Source organism: Somniosus microcephalus, chromosome 2 (genome assembly GCF_052327205.1).
Source record: "Somniosus microcephalus isolate GS21.2 chromosome 2, FLI_Smic_1.0, whole genome shotgun sequence".
NCBI classification, from domain to species: domain Eukaryota; kingdom Metazoa; phylum Chordata; class Chondrichthyes; order Squaliformes; family Somniosidae; genus Somniosus; species Somniosus microcephalus.
Genome location: NC_140988.1, coordinates 7,229,000 through 7,248,191, shown reverse-complemented (window position 1 = coordinate 7,248,191; position 19,192 = coordinate 7,229,000). Strand labels below are relative to the sequence as shown.

The window sequence follows — 19,192 nt, the reverse complement described above, 5'->3', positions numbered from 1 at the left end:
AAATAAGGCTAGACTAAGATGTGGCAGGGCAGGTTGTGTGTCTGGACTGCAGTATGTGGGAGTTTGTGGACAGCGAGACTGTCCCGAGCGAACACGTCTGCAGGAGATGTCTCCGTCTCGAATCTCTCCGGCTCAGAGTCATTGAGCTGGAGGGCGAGTTGGAGACACTCCGACACATAAGGGAGGGGGAGGAATTTCTGGGCAGTTTTATCCAGAATACAGTCAAACCCCAGAGGAAAGCACAGGTTCAGGAAAGGGAGGGTGTGACTGTTAGGGAGCCGGGTAGAAAGGATTCAGGAGAGGTTGAGAAGGAGGTCCAGCAGACACTGGTCCTGTCCAACAGGTACGATGTACTCGCTACCTTTGAGGACAAGGAGAAAGACTGCGGGGAGGACAGCCACAATGCAGACCAAGGCACCGTGGCTCAGAAGGCTGTCCAAGGCGGGGAAGAGCCGAATAGAAATGTGGTAGTGAAAGGAGACTCTATAATTAGGGGATAGATAGTGTCCTCTGCAGCCAAGAACGAGAATCCTGAAGGGTGTGTTGCGGCTGGAGAGGAACTTGGAAAGGGAGGGGGTAAATCCAGTTGTCATGGTCCATGTTGGAACAAATGACACAGGTAGGAACAGGGAGGAGGTCCTGCTGAAAGAGTATCTGGAGTTAGGCTCTAAATTAAAAAGCAGGACCTCGAAGATAATAATCTCTGGATTATTGCCTGAGCCACGTGCAAATTGGCATAAAAACAGACAGATCAGGAGAATTAACACGTGGCTAAAGGGCTGGTGTGGGAAAGAGAGGTTCCTTTTCATGGGACACTGGCACCAGTACTGGGAGAGGAAGGAGCTGTACCAATGGGACGGGCTCCACCTGAACCGGGATGGGACCCGTGTCCTAGCGGAAAGGGTAAATAGGGAGGTGGCAAAGGCTTTAAACTAGTAAGATGGGGGGGAGGGATCTACAAGAAACGTAACCATCCTAAATATAAACAAAATAGGAAAAGTGAGCATAGGAAAGAATAATGTAAGGGAGGACATTGATGATAAGGGAATAAATTTATAAGTTATAGAACAGGAGTCTAAAAAGATGGTTAAACATGAAATGAGAGGAAATCCTATTAAAAATGAGTTAAACTGTCTATACAGCAATGCGCACAGTGTCCGTAATAAAACAGGGGAGTTGGAGGCAATCATGCGTTGCAAGGAACCAGACATAGCAGGGATTACTGAGACATGGCTACAGAAAAATCAGGGCTGGGAATTAAATATTGCAGGGTATGACATATTTAGAAAAGATAGAGAGGGAAAAAGGGGAGGTGGAGAAAAAAGTAAGACTTGCATTTACACAGCGTCTTTCACGACCACCGGACATCTCAAAGCGCTTTACAGCCAATGAAGTACTTTTTTGAAGTGGAGTCACTGTTGTAATGTAGGAAACGCGGCAGCCAATTTGTGCACAGCAAGCTCCCACAAACAGCAATGTGATAATGACCAGATTATCAGTGCTTATTAGGATGAGTAGCTGTACTTATTAGGGATAACATAATGCCAGTAGAAAAAAGTGATGCAGCTGTCAGCAAGACAAAAATAGAATCCATATGGATAGAGATAAAAGATAATAAAGAATCAATCACACTAATAGGCATAGTCTACAGACCACCTAATAGTGGAAGGGAGGTGGAGGAAGAAATATGCAGATAAATTAGGGAAATGAGTAAAAAACATAGAATCATGGGGGATTTCAACTACCCCGATATTAATTGGACAGAAGAGATGGGTAAAGGGGATAAGGGAATGGAGTTCCTACAATGTGTACAGGACTCCTTTCTAACCCAATATGTAAAAAGTTTAACAAGGGAGGAATCGCTATTGGATCTAGTAATGGAGAATGAACCAGAGCAGATAAGAGAAGTAAAAGTAGAGGAACATCTAGGCAATAGTGACCATAATATAATACACTTTAAGATGATAATTGAGAAGGACATAAGTATGACGAAAACCAAGTGAATAGATTGGAAAAAAGCTGATTTTGAGGGGCTGAGAATAGAACTTGGGAAAATAAATTGGGCAACAATATTAGCAAACAGCGATGTAGAACACAAAATGGGAAACATTTAAAACGGTGTTCAACAGAGTACAGGAACAATATATTCTGCTAAAAGGCAAGAACAAACTAAACACTATTGAGACTCCATGGAAGAATAAAGCCATAAGGGAACAATTGAGGGTAAGGAAAGAGGCATACATTAAGTATATAGACAGCAGGGGAGTGCATGATAAGGGAGAATATGAAGAGATTAGGAGAGAAGTCTAAAAAAATTAGGAAGGCAAAGTAAATTATCAAGGAACATAAAACAAAACAGTAAAATATTTTACAGGCACATCAATAAAAAGAAGGAAGGTTGGGATGGGAATATGGCCATTAAGGGATAGTCAGGATAATACCACAGGTAACGATAGAGAGATGGCAGAAATATTAAATAATTATTTTGCTTCAGTATTTACCAGGGAGCTAGAATAGATGGCTCTGACATTGGATGATGAGATTAGTAATGAGATAAGTGCATTTAAAATAAAAAGAGGGGAAGTTATGCTAAACCTGTATCGAACCTTGGTTAGACCACACTTAGAGTACTGCGTACAGTTCTGGTCGCCATATTATAAAAAGGATATAGAGGCACTGGAGAGGGTGCAAAGAAGATTTACAAGGATGATACCAGAAATGCAAGGGTATACATATCAGAAAAGGATGAACAGGCTGGGTCTCTTTTCTCTTGAAAAAAGAAGGCTGAGGGGTGACCTAATAGAGGTCTTTAAAATTATGAAAGGTTTTGATTAGAGTAGACACAGAGAGAGCGTTTCCACTTGTGGGGAAGAGCAAAACTACAGGCCATCAATATAAGATAGTCACCAAGAAATCCAATAGGGAATTCAGAAGAAACTTCTTTACCCAGAGAGTGGTGAGAATGTGGAACTCGCTACCACAGGGAGTGGTTGAAGCGAATAGTAGAGATACTTTTAAGGGGAGGCTGGACAAGCATATGAGGGAGAAGGGAATAGAGGGTTATGCCGATAGAGTTAGATGAGGAAAGACGGGAGGAGGCTCGAGTGGAGCATAAACGCCGGCATGGACTGGTTGGGCCGAATGGCCTGTTTCTGTGCCGTATATCCTGTGTAATTCTATGCCAGGCCCTCTGTTCATCAATACCGAGAAGGGTAAAGATTGTGCTAACTTTGAAAGTAAAGTAATTATGGGATAGCAGATTGAAAGGTGGTTTCTAATGCAATGATATTGTACGTGGAAATGAGTAATAGGATGCAGCAAAACAACCATTTAATTGGCAGATTTAACAGCTATAACACACAGTCATTTATTAAGCACTGCAATAAAATGGATTTTAGCTTTCAATTTGTCATCAAACAAGAAGGAGCAGCCGTTGGTCAGTTGGTAGCATCCTTGCCACTTTCTTTCTTTCTTTCTTTCTTTCTTTCTTTCTTTCTTTCTTTCTTTCTGGCCTTATTAAAATGCTGAGCTAAAATTTTAAATGAAATAAAAGATCGATCAGCTCGGGATTTTGCACCGCCTTTAACTGTAAACTTTCGAGCCCTGTTTTGGGACTTGCAGATATAGAAGCACGTTGTCTACTTTCTATTAATCCCTCTTAATAACAGCTGAGATGTTATTGTTTAACCCACCTTAATCCGATGTCACCCAGCCACCGCTTATTGATAGACCTACTTTATGTAGCAAAGGAAAAGAAAGACTTGCATTTTTACCGCACCTTCCATGACCTCAGGATGTCCCAAAGTGCTTCACAGCCAGTGAAGTACTTTTTTAGAGAATGGTACCATAGTGGTTATGTTACGGGACTAGTAGTCCAGAGACTGTGGGGGGGGATTTTGATACTGGAGGCGTGTAGGAGGCGGGACTACAACTTTCGGGGTTGTAGTCCCGCCTCCATCGAGTTGTGGCCAACCCACTCGATTTTCACTTGATTGACCTTGTTGAGCCCACCCAGCGGGCTCAGCAGGCCAATTAAGGGCCACCCGGCAACAGGTGACGTCACAGATTGACATTTCATCTGTCAAGAGCTTTTGACAGATGAAATATCAGCGTTTGACAACTCTTTGAAGCTGTCAAACACTGACAATCTGTACTCCAAGTTAATTCCTTCCTCTCAGGCTGATTTAGAGATCTCTCCGGAACAGAAAGCTGAATGCTGCAACTTTTGACAGCTCGCGGCCATTCTGCTTTCTGTGCCGGTGAGATGAGGGACTCCCGAGACCTGAAGGAAGGAAGGCTGTAAAGGTAAGTAAAGGTAAGTAAACTTCTTTAAACACTTTACACACACCAAACACACTTACCTCTGCACTCATGCACCCATCACTCACCTGAACACCAGACATCTCGACCCCTCCAAGCCCTTCAGCCCGACGGTCCGCCTCGCTAACTTGGCGTGGTTTGGAGCCGTCGGGAATCCCACACTTCAGGAATAAAAATAGGGATTAGGCTAAAAACTGCCTGTTAACTACCTGTTAACAAGCAGTTAATTGGCACTAATCCCCTTCCCTCCTCGGGGAGGCGGGTCCCAGCACAGGTCGGGTATCTGCCTCCTTTGAAACTGGCATGGAGGCGGGTTGGGGGCGGGATGGGTTCGTGCCCCCCGATTTTGAGATTTTAACCCCCACACGCCTCCAATCCCGCCTCCACGGCCCAATGAAAATCCTGCCCCTCGGATCTAATGATCCGGAGACTTAGGCCGCGATTTTGCCGGCGCTCAGGGGGTGGGTTCGGAGGCGGGTCAGGTGCTAAACTCGCAATGATCGACGGTGAGTCAGAAACCCGCTGCGAACCCGCCCCCGTGTGAGTTTCAAGAGTATCGGGCCTGTGATTTCACAACAGACCCGACACCAAGTGGTGGGTGAGGGATTTAAGGCACTTAACTCCTTGTTAAGTGCTTGTTCAAACTGCAATATTGAGAGCCTTTCGCAATTTTTCCAACATTTGATTCGGGTTTCACGACCTACGGTGATCACGCTAGATAAGTGTGTCGGGAAGACCAACGAGCTGGAAACTTCACAGCTGCAACTGCAGTCTAAACGCTGCACTCTCAAATCTGCTCAATTTCAAATGTCAGAGGTTGCTGATTTCACGATTTGGGAGACTGTCTTGAGGCTGTAAGTGTGTGGTGTTAACTCTATATCCACTGTCACCTGCATTGCTGGACATAAAATGTGCCATTCACTGTGCCACCTCAAATTGGGATCACACAAATGGCAACGATGTCAAAAGTTCATACAAGATTAATTTATTCCAACATAATAAAAGAACAGAAACTTAATATTGAATTCTATCAGAACACCCAATCATCATAATCAATCATAATCATAATCAACTTTATTGTCATTGTTAGTGCACAAGTGCAGTACAACGAAATGTAGGCTTGCGGCTCCCGAGAGTGTACATTTAGATTAAGACATTTAAACATTCAACATTCATTTGGCTTGTAATACATTAACATAAACATAACCATAATAAAGTGCATTGGCAGATATGCAGGCTTTAGAGTTTATTTGTGGAGTTCAGTAGGATGACAGCCCTGGGAAAGAAGCTGTTCCTAAATCTGGTCGTTCGGGTGCGAATGCATCTGTAGCGTCTCCCAGATGGCAGGAGGGTGAATAGACTGTGGCTGGGGTGGGTAGGGTCTTTGATGATGGTCAGTGACCTCCGTAAACAGCGTTTCTGGTATATGTGCTCTATGGTCGGTAGCCGGGTGCCGGTAATGCGTTGGGCAGTTTTGACTACCCGCTGCAGGGCTTTCCGGTCATAGTAGCTACAGCTGCCATACCATACTGTGATACAGTTCGTCAGGATGCTCTCTATTGTGCAGCGGTAAAAGTTAGAGCGGATCAGGGGTGACAGGTTACATCCCTTCAGCCTCCTTAGGAAATATAGGCGCTGCTGAGCCTTCTTCACCAGAGAGGAGGTATTGAGGGACCAGGAGAGGTCTTCCGAGATGTGGACTCCGAGGAACTTAAAGCTGTCCACCCTTTCCACCACAGCCCCATGGATGTGGATGGGGGTGTGACTTCCGCCTTTAGACTTCCTGAAGTCCACAATGATTTCTTTGGTTTTCTTGATGTTAAGGGCCAGGTTGTTATCGGCGCACCACTTCACGAGATGCTGGACCTCCTCCCTGTAGGCTGACTCATCGTTGTTGGTGATCTGGCCTACTACCGTGGTATCATCCACAAACTTGATGATGGTGTTGAGTACCCTTGTGATCATTTAAGTGTCATCTTTCTCTTATGTGTGCTTCTATGTTGTGCTTCCCCTGTGGCTTCTGCAGATGTAGAGACAGCCTGCTCACTTCCCTACTGCGCCTGCTTAGATGCTTTTGGTGGTCGTCCTCTGGGCTTTGGAGCCTTTGAAGGCCCCGCCAAAGGCTGCTCCTCCTGCGGCTGCACAGGGGCAGACTCGGCCATCACTGCTCTGGCAGTCATCTGGGGCTCTGACCGAGGGGTTGGCAAAGGGATGGAAGTTGGAGCGCTTGGAGAGGAGCCTCCACTTGCATGTCGCCTCCCACCATCCTCCTTCTCATGGGCCACCCACACTTCTTTGCTAGCAAGTAGCTGGAGAGCACCTTGCTGCTCATCAGTGGGGCATGAAGACCCGCCTCTCTACTAACAGTCCTCATAACAGGGACGTCCATGTATCTCTGGTTCCTCTCCATACTAGATGCCCATCTATCCTCCATAACTGACCATCTATTTAGAAGAGTGGCCATGTTCATTTGAGTCTGACGAATGATGTCCTCCATGGAGGTTGCCATCCTTTCCATGGCGGGACCTACATTCGCCATTGTGTGCGCCATGGCGTTGCTCATGTTTGAGATGGACTCCTCCATCCTCTGCACACTGGCAGTCACCGTGGTTGCAAACCCAGTCAGAGCCTCCTGCACTTGTTCCTGAAACTCCAGCACCGCTCTCTTTCTGGATGGCCCCCCGAGGCTCAGCGTCTAAATGCAGCTGAGCAGAGCTGGGAGCGTCCTGCGGCCTCCAATGAGGACTCTCCACTGCTGTCCCTGTCTCCACCATATGCTCTTGCTCACTCGTGCATTGTGATACACCAGGTGACAACACTACTCTAACTCGCGAATGATCCACCGTGGTGTGCGTCACTGTGCTGGTGCTGGGTGCGATCATTTCTGCTGACGCTGCTCCCTCAGAGGATGCAGCATCTTCTGAGGAGTCCTCCAGCTCTTTCTCCTGGGCAGTAGGGAGGGGGGCTCTTGATGGTCCTATGGGAAAGTAAAGACAGGAGTTAGACATGTGATATGTAGACTGCAGACACATCCCATTGTGCACATGATGAGCATTCCATTTCTAATGACATCAGATGCCATATGTGTCACTCATAAAAGCAAAATAAGATGGATGGAGAAGCATTCTGTCACCAGGTTGTTCAACTGAGCCCATCTCTCCATCCCCCACTTCGAGCTGTTCCCTGATCCCACAATTTCCAGAGTGGCCTCCTCAGTGTGGGTGAGCTGTGAGAAGGATGGTGGTCCTCCTCCTGTTCGCTCCCTCTCCCTCTTATTGTGGCCTCTCTTTTGCTGCAATGAGGGAACGAAGTGGAGTTTCAGTGAGAGTGATGGACTGAGTGTAAAGAATGGATCGGATCGATGTTTAAAGGGAGATTGTGAAGGAGTGGGTTCCCATAACGGAGTTCCCTCCTTTTGAGTTGTTAGTTGTTGTCAGTGCATAACCTTGAGGGTGGGTGTGAGGGGTGCATAGTAAGATGGGGAAGTGAATCTGTGCTATAGGGAGAGAGGGATGGGGGATGGTGCAAGGGCTGTTGGGTTGAGTCAGGATGTGCAGGAGTAGGGTTAGCAATGCAGAGTGATGGGGATGTGATGACAAGCACAGCAGAACTAAGATAAGTGAGCTTTTATACTCATTTTCCAGAACGCAGGAGATCTTTGAACCTTTTCCTGCATTGGACCCAGGTGCGTCTGTACACAGACCTGGCATTGACCTCCTCAGCTATTCACAGCCAGGCTGCCATTGTCTGCTGAGGAGGTCTCCTTCTTCCATCAGATGGGTACAGGACCTCCCAACGTCCTCTGACTCCCTCCACAAGAACATGGAGGGAGTCCTCGTTGAAGCGGGGAGCTGCCTTCTGTTTCTCTGCAGACATCGTGATGAGAAGCAGCAATCAGAAGCACCAGAAACCACCTGAGATCTAATGGGGGAAAACGGCCCCCTTAAATGCACCGGCTGCAAATGCGTCAGCATATCCGCTGACCAGACCTGCACCTTGTGATCAGGGCGGGTAACCCACACGGTGGGCTTAACTAGCCCAATTAACGAAAAATTGCGCCAGCAGGCTGGCAGGAGCCGGCAGCGGAATGGGAACCCGCTGTAAGATATTTAGTAGATGAGAATCATTTATGTATAAATTCAAGTGTAGCCATTGACCAAGTAATATTACCCATAATTACTCCTGGGTAACTAGAACTTGTTCAAAATGTAGCTGCAGACAGTTCAAAAGCAGTTTTGACTAAGTTTTGGTAACAAACAGCCACAGACTGCGAGTGAAGGTCAAATCATTAAATTGCTAAGAAAAACATATTGCTGTTAGAATTTAGAATCCGCTTAACAAAACTAATTGCAACAATATTTAAAGAATAATTAGTAAAAATTCCAATAAATGAGAGAGATCATGGAAGTTAAGGTATTTATCTGGTAGATTAAAGTGAGACAGTCTGGATACATCAAGACTAGTGAAACAGCGCTGAAACGATCTGAGCCCTTGGTATAGAAAGGCCTTGTACAGCTTGAGGCATGAAATGAAAGCGATATGGTAAATTCTAATGGGGTGAAAAGCTATAAACAAGATAACATGACAGCAGAACAGGGTTAATGGAAATGTACTGGAAAGGAGTGGCCAGGTTACTAGCCTCAACCTGAGTGACAATGGTATTTTGACCATTAGAACCAATTAAAAAAGGTGATTTTGTTAAAGACCATATGGACACTGGCCAACCGAACTGTTGATAAGGAATGGGTTAAAACCTCGATATTCAAACAACAGTTTCACACAGAGTTTTGCTGCGAGGATAAGGAACAGACCTGCGACGACGTTGCCCGTGTCCGAAGGGCTCCAGAAACCAAGGGCTGCAAGCTATTCGTCACTATCGCCTAATGTTAAGTATTGATTACGCTGTAAGCTTAATAAATCTGATCTATTGCTCAAACATACTGGCCGCTGCCTATTTGTGTCTCATCCAAGAACTCTGAGTGGTCAATACTGATTGACTCACACCGCCCACGACCATTCCCGACACAAACCCGCCTCCAGGAAGAAAATCATGGCCATGGAGGTCAAATCCCACCACGGCAGCTGTGGAATTTCAATTCAGTTAAATAAATTTGGAATAAAAAGCTAATATCAGTAATGGTGACCATGTAACTACCGGATTGTTATAAAAACCCATTTGGTTCACTAATGCCCTTTAGGGAAGGAAATCTACTGTCCTTACCCGGTCTGGCTTATATGTGACTCCAGACCCACAGCAATGTGGTTGGACTCTTAACTGCCACCACCTTCTCAAGGGCAATTAGGGATGGGCAATAAATGCTGGCCTTGCCAGCAATGCCCACATCCTGAGAATAAAGAAAAGTGCACTCACTGTTGTAATGTAGGAATCGCGGCAGCTAATTTGCATACAGCAAGCTCCCACAAGCAGCAACGTGATGATGACCAGATCATCCGTTGGTTGAGGGATAAATATTGGCCAGGACACCGGGGAGAACTCCCCCCCCTGCTTTTCTTCAAGATAATGGCCATGGGATCTTTTGCGTCCACCTGAGAGAGCAGACGGGGCCTCAGTCTAACGCTTCATCCGAAAGGCGGCACCTCTGACAGTGCGGCACTGGTGCAGAGAGTGGTGAATATGCAGACTGGACAGCTCAGGGACTAACATCATCGTAATATATCCCTTGAATTGACAGGACCTCAGCTAGCTGTGTTTTTGCAGGGTAATGCTGTGGTCGTATATCTGCGTCACCAACTGCCTCTGGTGGGAATGCATGAACAGCTATGGAGGATTATAACTGCACCACCATGAATGCAATGTAAAATCCATGAAAATAAAAGGAGGGCTATGTATCTTTTATGAGGAGCTGTAACAAGAAATATCAAAAAGAAAATGAAGGGTTTATGGATTACATTTTCATCATAATTTGTGTAAATATCAACGATTGTTCACAATTTTCTACCTTTAGTTTTTTTGATTGATCATTTTTTGATCAAATGAAAGTTTGGGCTTCAACAGACAGATTAAAAAGTTATGATGTAGAAGTAAGGAAAGAAAGAACCAGCATTTCTCTGGTGCCTTTCACGACCTCAGGACATCACAAAGTGCCTTAAGAACATAAGAAATAGGAGCAGGAGTCGGCCATACGGCCCCTCGAGCCTGCACCATTCAGTAAGATCATCTTCGACCTCAACTCCACCTTCCCGCACTACCCCCATGTCCCTAGAGTCCAACAACCTATCGCTCTCAGCCTTGAATATACTCAACGACTGAGCCTCCACAGCCCTCTGGGGTAGAGAATTCCAAAGATTCACCACCCTCTGAGTGAAGAAATTCCTCCTCATCTCAGTCTTAAATGGCCGACCCCTTATCCTGAGATTTTGTCCCCTAGTTCTAGAACTTTACAGCTTATGAAGTGTTTTTGAAGTGTCGTCACTGTTGTAATGGATGGCCATAGCGATACCTTGCAAAAACACAGTCAACGGAAGCATCACACTGGCAACAGGGAATCTGTGAATTTCGAGTGATGTTCAATGATGATATTGTTAAGTATTACTCTTGCTAAACCGAGAGTGCACAGATTGGTTCATGATGCCAAGGTGGGTGTCGCTCTAAATAGCGAAGTCGTCCAGCATTCAATGCAACGCAAAGAAACGTGTAACGTTGTGTGACCCGTAATGTAACGTGACACCAAAGCAATCGGGGCACCTTCAGTTTCACCTTCACATCTATCTTCAACAGTAGCTTGCACACATTGCTCAACCCGGTTCTATTTAAAGTTAGCTGTTTTTTGTGGGGCAATACATAGATACATAGAAGATAGGAGCAGGAGTAGACCATTCGGCCCCTCGAGCCTGTTCCGCCATTTAATGAGATCATGGCTGATCATCCAAATTCAGTACCCTGTCCCTGCTTTCACCCCATATCCCTTGATCCCTTTAGCCTTAAGAAATATATCCAACTCTTTCTTGAATATATTTAATGAATTGGCCTCAACTGCCTTCTGTGGTAGAGAATTCCACAGGTTCACCACTCTCTGGGTGAAGAAATTCCTCCTTATCTCTGTCCTAAATGGCTTACCCCTTATCCTTAGACTGTGACCCCTGGTTCTGGACTCCCCGGCCATCGGGAACATCCTTCCTGCATCTAGTCTGTCTAGTCCTGTTAGAATTTTATAAGTTTAAATGAGATCCCCTCTCATTCACAGAAATCACAGAAATCACAGAAACCCCACAGTGCAGATAGAGGCCATTTCGGCCCATCGAGCCTGCACCAACACATATCCCACCCGATCCCCGTAACCCCTACACCAACACATATCCCACCCTATCCCCGTAACCCCACGTATTTAATCCCCCTAACACTAAGGGTCAATTTTATCATAGTCAATCAACCTAACCCGCACATCTTTGGACTGTGGGAGGAAACTGGAGCACCCGGAGGAAACCCACGCAAACACGGGGAGAATGTGCAAACTCCACACAGACAGTCACCCGAGGCCGGATTCGAACCCAGGTCCCTGGCGCTGTGAGGCAACAGTGCTAACCACTATGCCACCGTGCTGCCCTTCTTCTAAACTCTAGTGAATACAAGCCCAATCGACCCAATCTCTCTTCATACGTCATTCCTGCCATCCCAGGTATCAGCCTGGTGAACCTTCGCTGCACTCCCTCCATGGCAAGAACATCCTTCCTCAGATAAGGTGACCAAAACTGCACACAATACTCAAGGTGTGGTCTCAATGTAAAGGGGCCGTGAGCAGGGCAACTGATTTTTTTTCCCGCCGTGTCGCGTCGTGACGAACTCCGCAAAATCTGCCCCCCGGATTCCTGACAGGAACGGCCATGTGCTAAAAGTTGCTTGATCTCCTGGAATGCACCATTCCCGCTGGAATTGGGGACCTGCAGGAATTGCAACCCTTGCATGTTAAGAGTAGTGATATATATATAAATAATGATATATTACGCATTTTATCAGTGGAGATAAAAAACAAAGGAAGACTTGCATTTATATAGCACCTTTCATGACCACCGGACGTCCCAAAGCGCTTTACAGCCAATGAAGCACTTTTTGAAGTGTAGTCACTGTTGTAATGTGGGAAACGCGGCAGCCAATTTGCGCACAGCAAGCTCCCACAAACAGCAATGTGATAATGACCAGATAATCTGTTTGTTTTTGTTATGTTGGTTGAGGGATAAATATTGGCCAGGACACCGGGGAGAACTCCCCTACTCTTCTTCGAAATAGTGCCATGGGATCTTATACGCCCATCTGAGAGAGCAGACAGGGCCTCGGTTTAACGTCTCATCCGAAAGACGGCACCTACGACAGTGCAGCACTCCCTCAGCACTGCACTGGAGTGTCAGCCTGGCTTTATGTGCTCAAGTCCCTGGAGTGGGACTTGAACCCACAACCTTCTGACTCAGCGGCAATGACGCTAAAACCAACAAAGGTTCACCAGACTGGTTCCTGGGATGGGGGGATTGTCCTATGAGGAGAGATTGAGTAGACTAGGCCTATATTCCCTAGAGTTTAGAAGAATGAGAGGTAATCACATTGAAACATATAAAATTCTTACAGGGCTTGACAGGGTAGATGCAGGGAGGATGTTTCCCCTGGCTGGGGAGTCTAGAACCAGGATCACAGTCTCAGAATAAGGGGCCATTTAGGACTGAGATGAGGAGAAATTTCTTCACTCAGAGTGCTATGGCGGCTCAGTCATTGAGTATATTCAAGACAGAGATCGACAGACTTTGGGATATTAAGGGAATCAAGGGATATGGGGATAGTAAGGAATGGTGGAGTTGAGGTAGAAGATCAGCCATGATCTTATTGAATGGCAGAGCAGGCGCAAATGAATGACCGACTCCTGCTCCTATTTCTTATGTTCTTATGTTCTTATATTAAACCAATGCCCCATCTACCCTCTCGGGTGGACGTAAAAGATCCCATTGCACTATTTCGAAGAAGAGCAGGGGAGTTCTCCCTGGTGTACGGACCAATATTTATCCCTCAATCAACATCACTAAAATCAGATTATCTGGTCATGATCACATTGCTGCTTGTGGGAGCTTGCTGTGTGCAAATTGGCTGCTGCATTTCCTACATTACAACAGTGACCACACTTCAAAAAGTACTTCATTAGCAGTACAGCGCTTTGGGACGTCCCGAGGTTGTGAAAGGCACTGGAGAAATGTTTCCTCTTCTTTAAGGTCGGGCCGAGATCAGGATTCACTTAAGAGAAGGGGAAAATCTTGTCCAATATACAGCGTTTTAAATTCACCAGCAGTGCATGCAACCTAATGGTGCGTAAAGCTCCAGCCCGTCATGGCTCTGAATCTCCAGGTCTGGAATCTCCATTACATCAGCCTGTCACAGTCACACTCTGTAGCTACAGATTTACACACAAACACTGCACATTTTTGACACACCCACCCGACGTTACAGTGTGAAAGCATTTAAAACAAAAAAACAGAAAATAGGTGACTTGGCAACCCTGTGGCCTATGATCGAAGGCTGTCGATAGCTCATAATATACTGTCTGTGTCAAAAAAGATGATCTGGACAGAATTCTTTGGCAGCAGGGACTAACTGCATCACATATACTCCCAGCTGTGAACATAGAAACACAGAAACATAGAAGATAGGAGCAGGAGTAGGCCATTCGGCCCCTCGAGCCTGCTCCACCATTCAATGCGACCATGGCTGATCATCCAAATTCAGTACTCGGTCCCTGCTTTCTCCCCATATCTCTTGATCCCTTTAGCCTTAAGAAATAGATCTAACTCCTTCTTGAATATATTTAATGAATTGGTCTCAACTGCCTTCTGTGGTAGAGAATTCCACAGGTTCACCACACTCTGGGTGAAGAAATTCCTCCTCATCTGAAAAATGCCTTCTCAGCTGTAATAATGTTAGCGAATGCTCCCAATAATTTCTCACCTGCTGTGTCTAGAACATGTGCCAGTTTACTTTCCACCAGCCTCGCTGGTCCATTGGCTTTATCCAGATACAGCAAGGGGTTTAATTGTTCATTATGGGCTGGCAAGGACAAACTTTGCTTTATACCAAGCAATGTGTGTCAGCCGTGGCTCAGTAGGCAGCAGCACCCTCACCCCTGACTCAGAAGGTTGTGGGTTCAAGGTCTTTTACGTGCACCGTGAGAGAGCAGCTGGGGCCTCGGTTTGACGTCTCATCTGAAAGACGGCACCTCTGACAGTGCAGCGCTCCCTCAGTACTACACTGGGAGTGTCAGCCTAGATTTTTGTCCTCAAATCTCTGGAGTGGGACTTGAACCCGCGACCTTCTGACTCAGAGGCGATGACACTAAAACCAAATTGTCTGGATTTTAGGCAACTCAGTTCTATTTGCCGTTATACTTTCTGATTTGCTGCTTTGTCCTGTTTGAGTAGGCCTGGAGGTTTCCAAAGGGCTGTTCTTAGCACTCTGCATCATTGGTGGAAACTTCCTAAATCAGAACAAGACCTGTTAGTATTGGCAACGTAAGATATCTGCAAAAGAATGGGAGCATGCATTTTTTTATTTGTTCACGAGATGTGGATGTCGCTGGCAAGCCCGGCATTTATTGCCCATCCCTAGTTGCCCTTGAGAAGGTGGTGGTGAGCCGCCTTCTTGAACCGCTGCAGTCCGTGTGGTGAAGTTACTCCCACAGTGCTGTTAGGGAGGGAGTTCCAGGATTCTGACCCAGCGACAATGAAGGAATGGCCGATATATTGCCAAGTCAGGATGGTGTGTGACTTGGAGGGGAACTTGGAGGTGGTGGTGTTCCCATGCGCCTGCTGCCCTTGTCCTTCTAGGTGGAAGAGGTCGCGGGTTTGGGAGGTGCTGCCGAAGAAGCCTTGGCGAGTTGCTGCAGTGCATCTTGTAGATGGTACACACTGCAGCCACGGTACGCCGGTGGTGGAGGGAGTGAATGTTTAAGGTGGTGGATGGGGTGCCTGGCCCCTTGTGATTTCATGGTCCAAACCTATGTATCCCACAGAGAGAAAAGCTTTGACACCCCTGGGTTAGCCCACCTTTCCTTTGTGCTGTTGGATTGGGGCCTCGTGTCTTGCAGCAGGTGCTGGAGCACTTCAATCTGAAATGGATTCAAGTACAGTCCCTGAACCGGAAGGAAATCTTTACCCCTTTCAAATTGAAAACAAAGTCATAATGGATTTTATATCATTATGAACTGCACTGGGCAAGTTGAGCTCATTGTTTCAGTTATATAAATTATCATGCCCTTTCTCCATGACAATATGGGGGAAAAATTCGGTATTGCCCCATTTGGGGCGCCATTATCGGCCGTGCGCAAAGTTTAGCGCCTGGCGCTAATTATCGCCTCCGACAGCAAACTTGGCTTTTATCGCCCCTGGAGGTGATTGGAGCGCTAAATCAGGCGCTTCACACCTGTCTTAAGGTGCAAACGCCGAGGAGCGAGGCGCTACCTCAGAGCGCTGGTGAAGCAAGGAAGGGCAAATCAAAATAAACCTGCAAAGTGCTGCTCAGTACTCAAAACTCCTTCACACAGCGTTGAATCTCTCCAGAAGTCTCTCTCTCTCTCAGAATGCGTGGTGCAAAAATGTCACCGACAAAAAAAGGCAGGAAGCGGTCGCCTTTAAATAGCGCTCCCCCAGTCCCTTTCTGACTGCATAACGCTCCCCTCAGCCTGTTGTTATTGGCAGGCGGTAAGGCAGGGGGCGCCACTCAATATCCGGTCCGGGGCGCTACCGGGGCGTTGCGCACTTGACTGACGTCACGATCTGCCGGCGCAGGAGATCATGGTGGTAGTGTTTAGCACCGCCGAAAAATGTCTAGTTAATTTCGCGAGCGGCACAAACATCACCGCGCCCGGGCGCTAGTTGCTTTTCGCCCCAATTGGCGCCCTCTTAAGGCGCTAACGGGAGGCGCAAACTGAATTTTTCCCCCTATATGTTTTAAACCTTTATCAATTGTGTACCGTGATTAAGCTGTCATCCACAGAGACTCAGGATTAAATTTCAGGTTCATAAGCTTTGATGGTGACTCATTCTCCTGAATGATTCAAACCACTAACAAATCACCAACTGCACTTAAGGTACAAGATCAAAGACAAATAAGCATGCAAGCGCTAACTTCAAACATGTAGATGTGACATTTACCCTACTGTTGCAGCAACAAGCCCCAGTTGATTGAAGTTTTCAAGATATTAAGGGGAACAGATAGAGTAGATAGAGAGAAACTATTTCCACTGGTTGGGGATTCTAGGACTAGGGGGTGTTATAAATCTCATCATTATAAAGAAACTGCTCATGAAATAACACTGGATGGCCAGCTGGTGGCGCCGTCCAAGGAGTATAAATACTCGGGCGTGGGCCCAGCTTGCCCAGGGACATTTTGTAAGACAAGGAACTAGTGAAGTACAACTAGACCTCCATGTTCTGAAACAAGTTGATTAAAGTCTTGCTTTATGCTCAAACCAAGTGTGTAGTGAGTTTTATTACGTCAGGGGGTATCGTCTAAAAATTAGAGCCAGACCTTTCAGGGTGGTAGAAGTTTGGAACTCTCTTCCACAAGTGGCAATTGATGCTGGATCAATTGTTAATTTTAAATCTGAGCTTGATAGATTTTTGTTAACCAAAAGGTGTTAAGGGATCTGGGGCAAAGGTGGGTAGATGGAGTTAGAAACATAGAAACTAGGAGCAGGAGTAGGCCATTCGGCTCTTTCGAGCCTGCTCCGCCATTCAACAAGATCATGGCTGATCATCCAAACCCTAGCACCCGGTCCCTACACCGACAGCCATCCCACCCAAGCCCTATCCCCGTAACCCCACATATTTAATCCCCCCTAACACTAAGGGCCAATTTTTATCATGACCAATCAACCTAACCCGCACATCTTTGGACTGTGGGAGGAAACCGGAGCACCCGGAAGAAACCCACGCAAACACGGGGAGAATGTGCAAACTCCACACAGACAGTCACCCGAGGCCGGATTTGAACCCGGGTCCCTGGCGCTGTGAGGCAACAGTGCTAACCACTATGCCACCGTGCTGCAGATCAGCAGATCAGCCATGATCTCATTGAATGGCGGAACAGGCTCGAGGGGCTGAATGGCCTCCTCCTGTTCCTGTGTTTCTATAAGAGAATTAGGCTATGGAACTCTTAAAAAATCCTGTGCCTGTCTTTTACTGGTTATTCGGAGGGATTTTCCACTGATGAAATGCATCAACCTCAATAATAAAATCGTAGCTTAACCACCTCGTACACTATTTCACAAACTACTCACATAACCACTACTACTGGAACTTGTGCACAAAAAATCTAGGCTGACACTCCCAGTGCAGTACTGAGGGAGTGCTGCGCTGTCGGAGGTGCCGTCTTTCGGATGAGACGTTAAACCGAGGCCCCGTCTGCCCTCTCAGGTGGACGTAAAAGATCCCACGGCACTATTCCGAAGAAGAGCAGGGGGGAGTTCTCCCCGGTGTCCTGGGGCCAATGTTTATCCCTCAATCAGCATCACTGAAACAGATTATCTGGTCATTATCACATTGCTGTTTGTGGGAGCTTGCTGTGCGCAAATTGGCTGCCGCCTTTCCTACATTACAACAGTGACTACACTTCAAAAAGCACTTCATTGGCTTTGGGATATCCCGAGGCCGTGAAAGGCGCTGTGTAAGATGCAAGTTTTTTTTTTAATCAATGTAGATGATAAATTTTTTTAATGGAATAAAAACACACATTTTTTAAACGCCCTCGATGATTTTTCTCCCGGGTGCGGCTCGCTGCAGTGTCCTGGAGACTAACCTTTAATCCTGGAGACTCCAGGGCAACCCAGGAGGGTTGGCGACCCCAAGTGCAGGATGCAGCAGATCCTAGTTATGCTGCACACTTGGGCTTCCTTGTCCACCCCGGAACAGTCAAGGTGCCAACGCATTGCTTAAGGACACCGAAGATGATGGTGCACGTGGTCTGGTGCGTCTGGTTGTAACTCTGTTCTGCTGGTGTTTGTAGAGCATGCAAAGGGCATGTTTTTCAGGCCATAGTCCAAGTCCAGGCTTGCTGCCTGTCATCACATTCAAATGCCGCAGATGACTGGCTGAGAATAAGGGCACCGTGTGTTGATTTCAGGAATTGTGCATTGACATTTCAGATCCTCCTGCATTGCAGACCCTCCTTTGATTGAATGGGTTGTTCGCTACCACTGGGCTAACTCTGGTGTCTCATATGGCCATGAAAGAAAGAAAGGACTTGGATTTCTACAGCGCCTTTCATGACCTCAGGACACCCCAAAAGGGCTTTACAGCCAATGAAGTACTTTTGAATTGCAGTCACTGTTGTAATGTAGGAAACGCGACAGCCAATTTGCACACAGCAAGCTCCCACAAACAGCAATAATCTGTTTTTGTGATGTTGATTGAGGGATAAATATTGCATTCGGGTTTATTTAATAAATACTGCCTAAGAAGAAGAGGACTGGGCAGGACACCGGGGAGAACTCCCCTGCTCTTCTTCGAAACAGTGCCACGGGATCTCTTACATCCACCTGAGAGAGCAGACGGGGCCTCGGTTTAACATCTCATCCGAAAGGCGGCACCTCTGACAGTGCGGCGCTCCCTCAGCACTGCACTGGGAGCATCAGCCTGGATTTTTGTGCTCAAGTCTCTGGAGTGGGGACTGTGAACCCACAACCTTCTGACTCAGAGGTGAGAGAGAGTGCTGCCCACTGAGCCACGGCTGACACATGAAGCAGTGAGAATTAGCAACTGTTCTGTTGCTAATTTAGTTTCCTGAGCCTGGTAACCACGTTTCATTGCTGTTGATAGACTGCCCTTCACTTATTGCACAAACTATAATGACATACAACTCCCAAATAACAGCCCATTACGAGAA

The 19,192-nt window shown here is 46.6% G+C and overlaps 1 long non-coding RNA gene across 1 annotated transcript; it reads right to left on the bottom strand.

The window, feature by feature from the left end:
- Positions 1-3,308: 3,308 nt before the first annotated feature.
- LOC147122525 (uncharacterized) lies at positions 3,309-18,676 on the bottom strand. The gene is made up of 2 exons (XR_015080274.1): positions 18,107-18,676; positions 3,309-3,529 (listed from the first exon to the last, which is right to left on the bottom strand). It is a non-coding gene; the product is annotated as an uncharacterized LOC147122525 (long non-coding RNA).
- Positions 18,677-19,192: the final 516 nt, after the last annotated feature.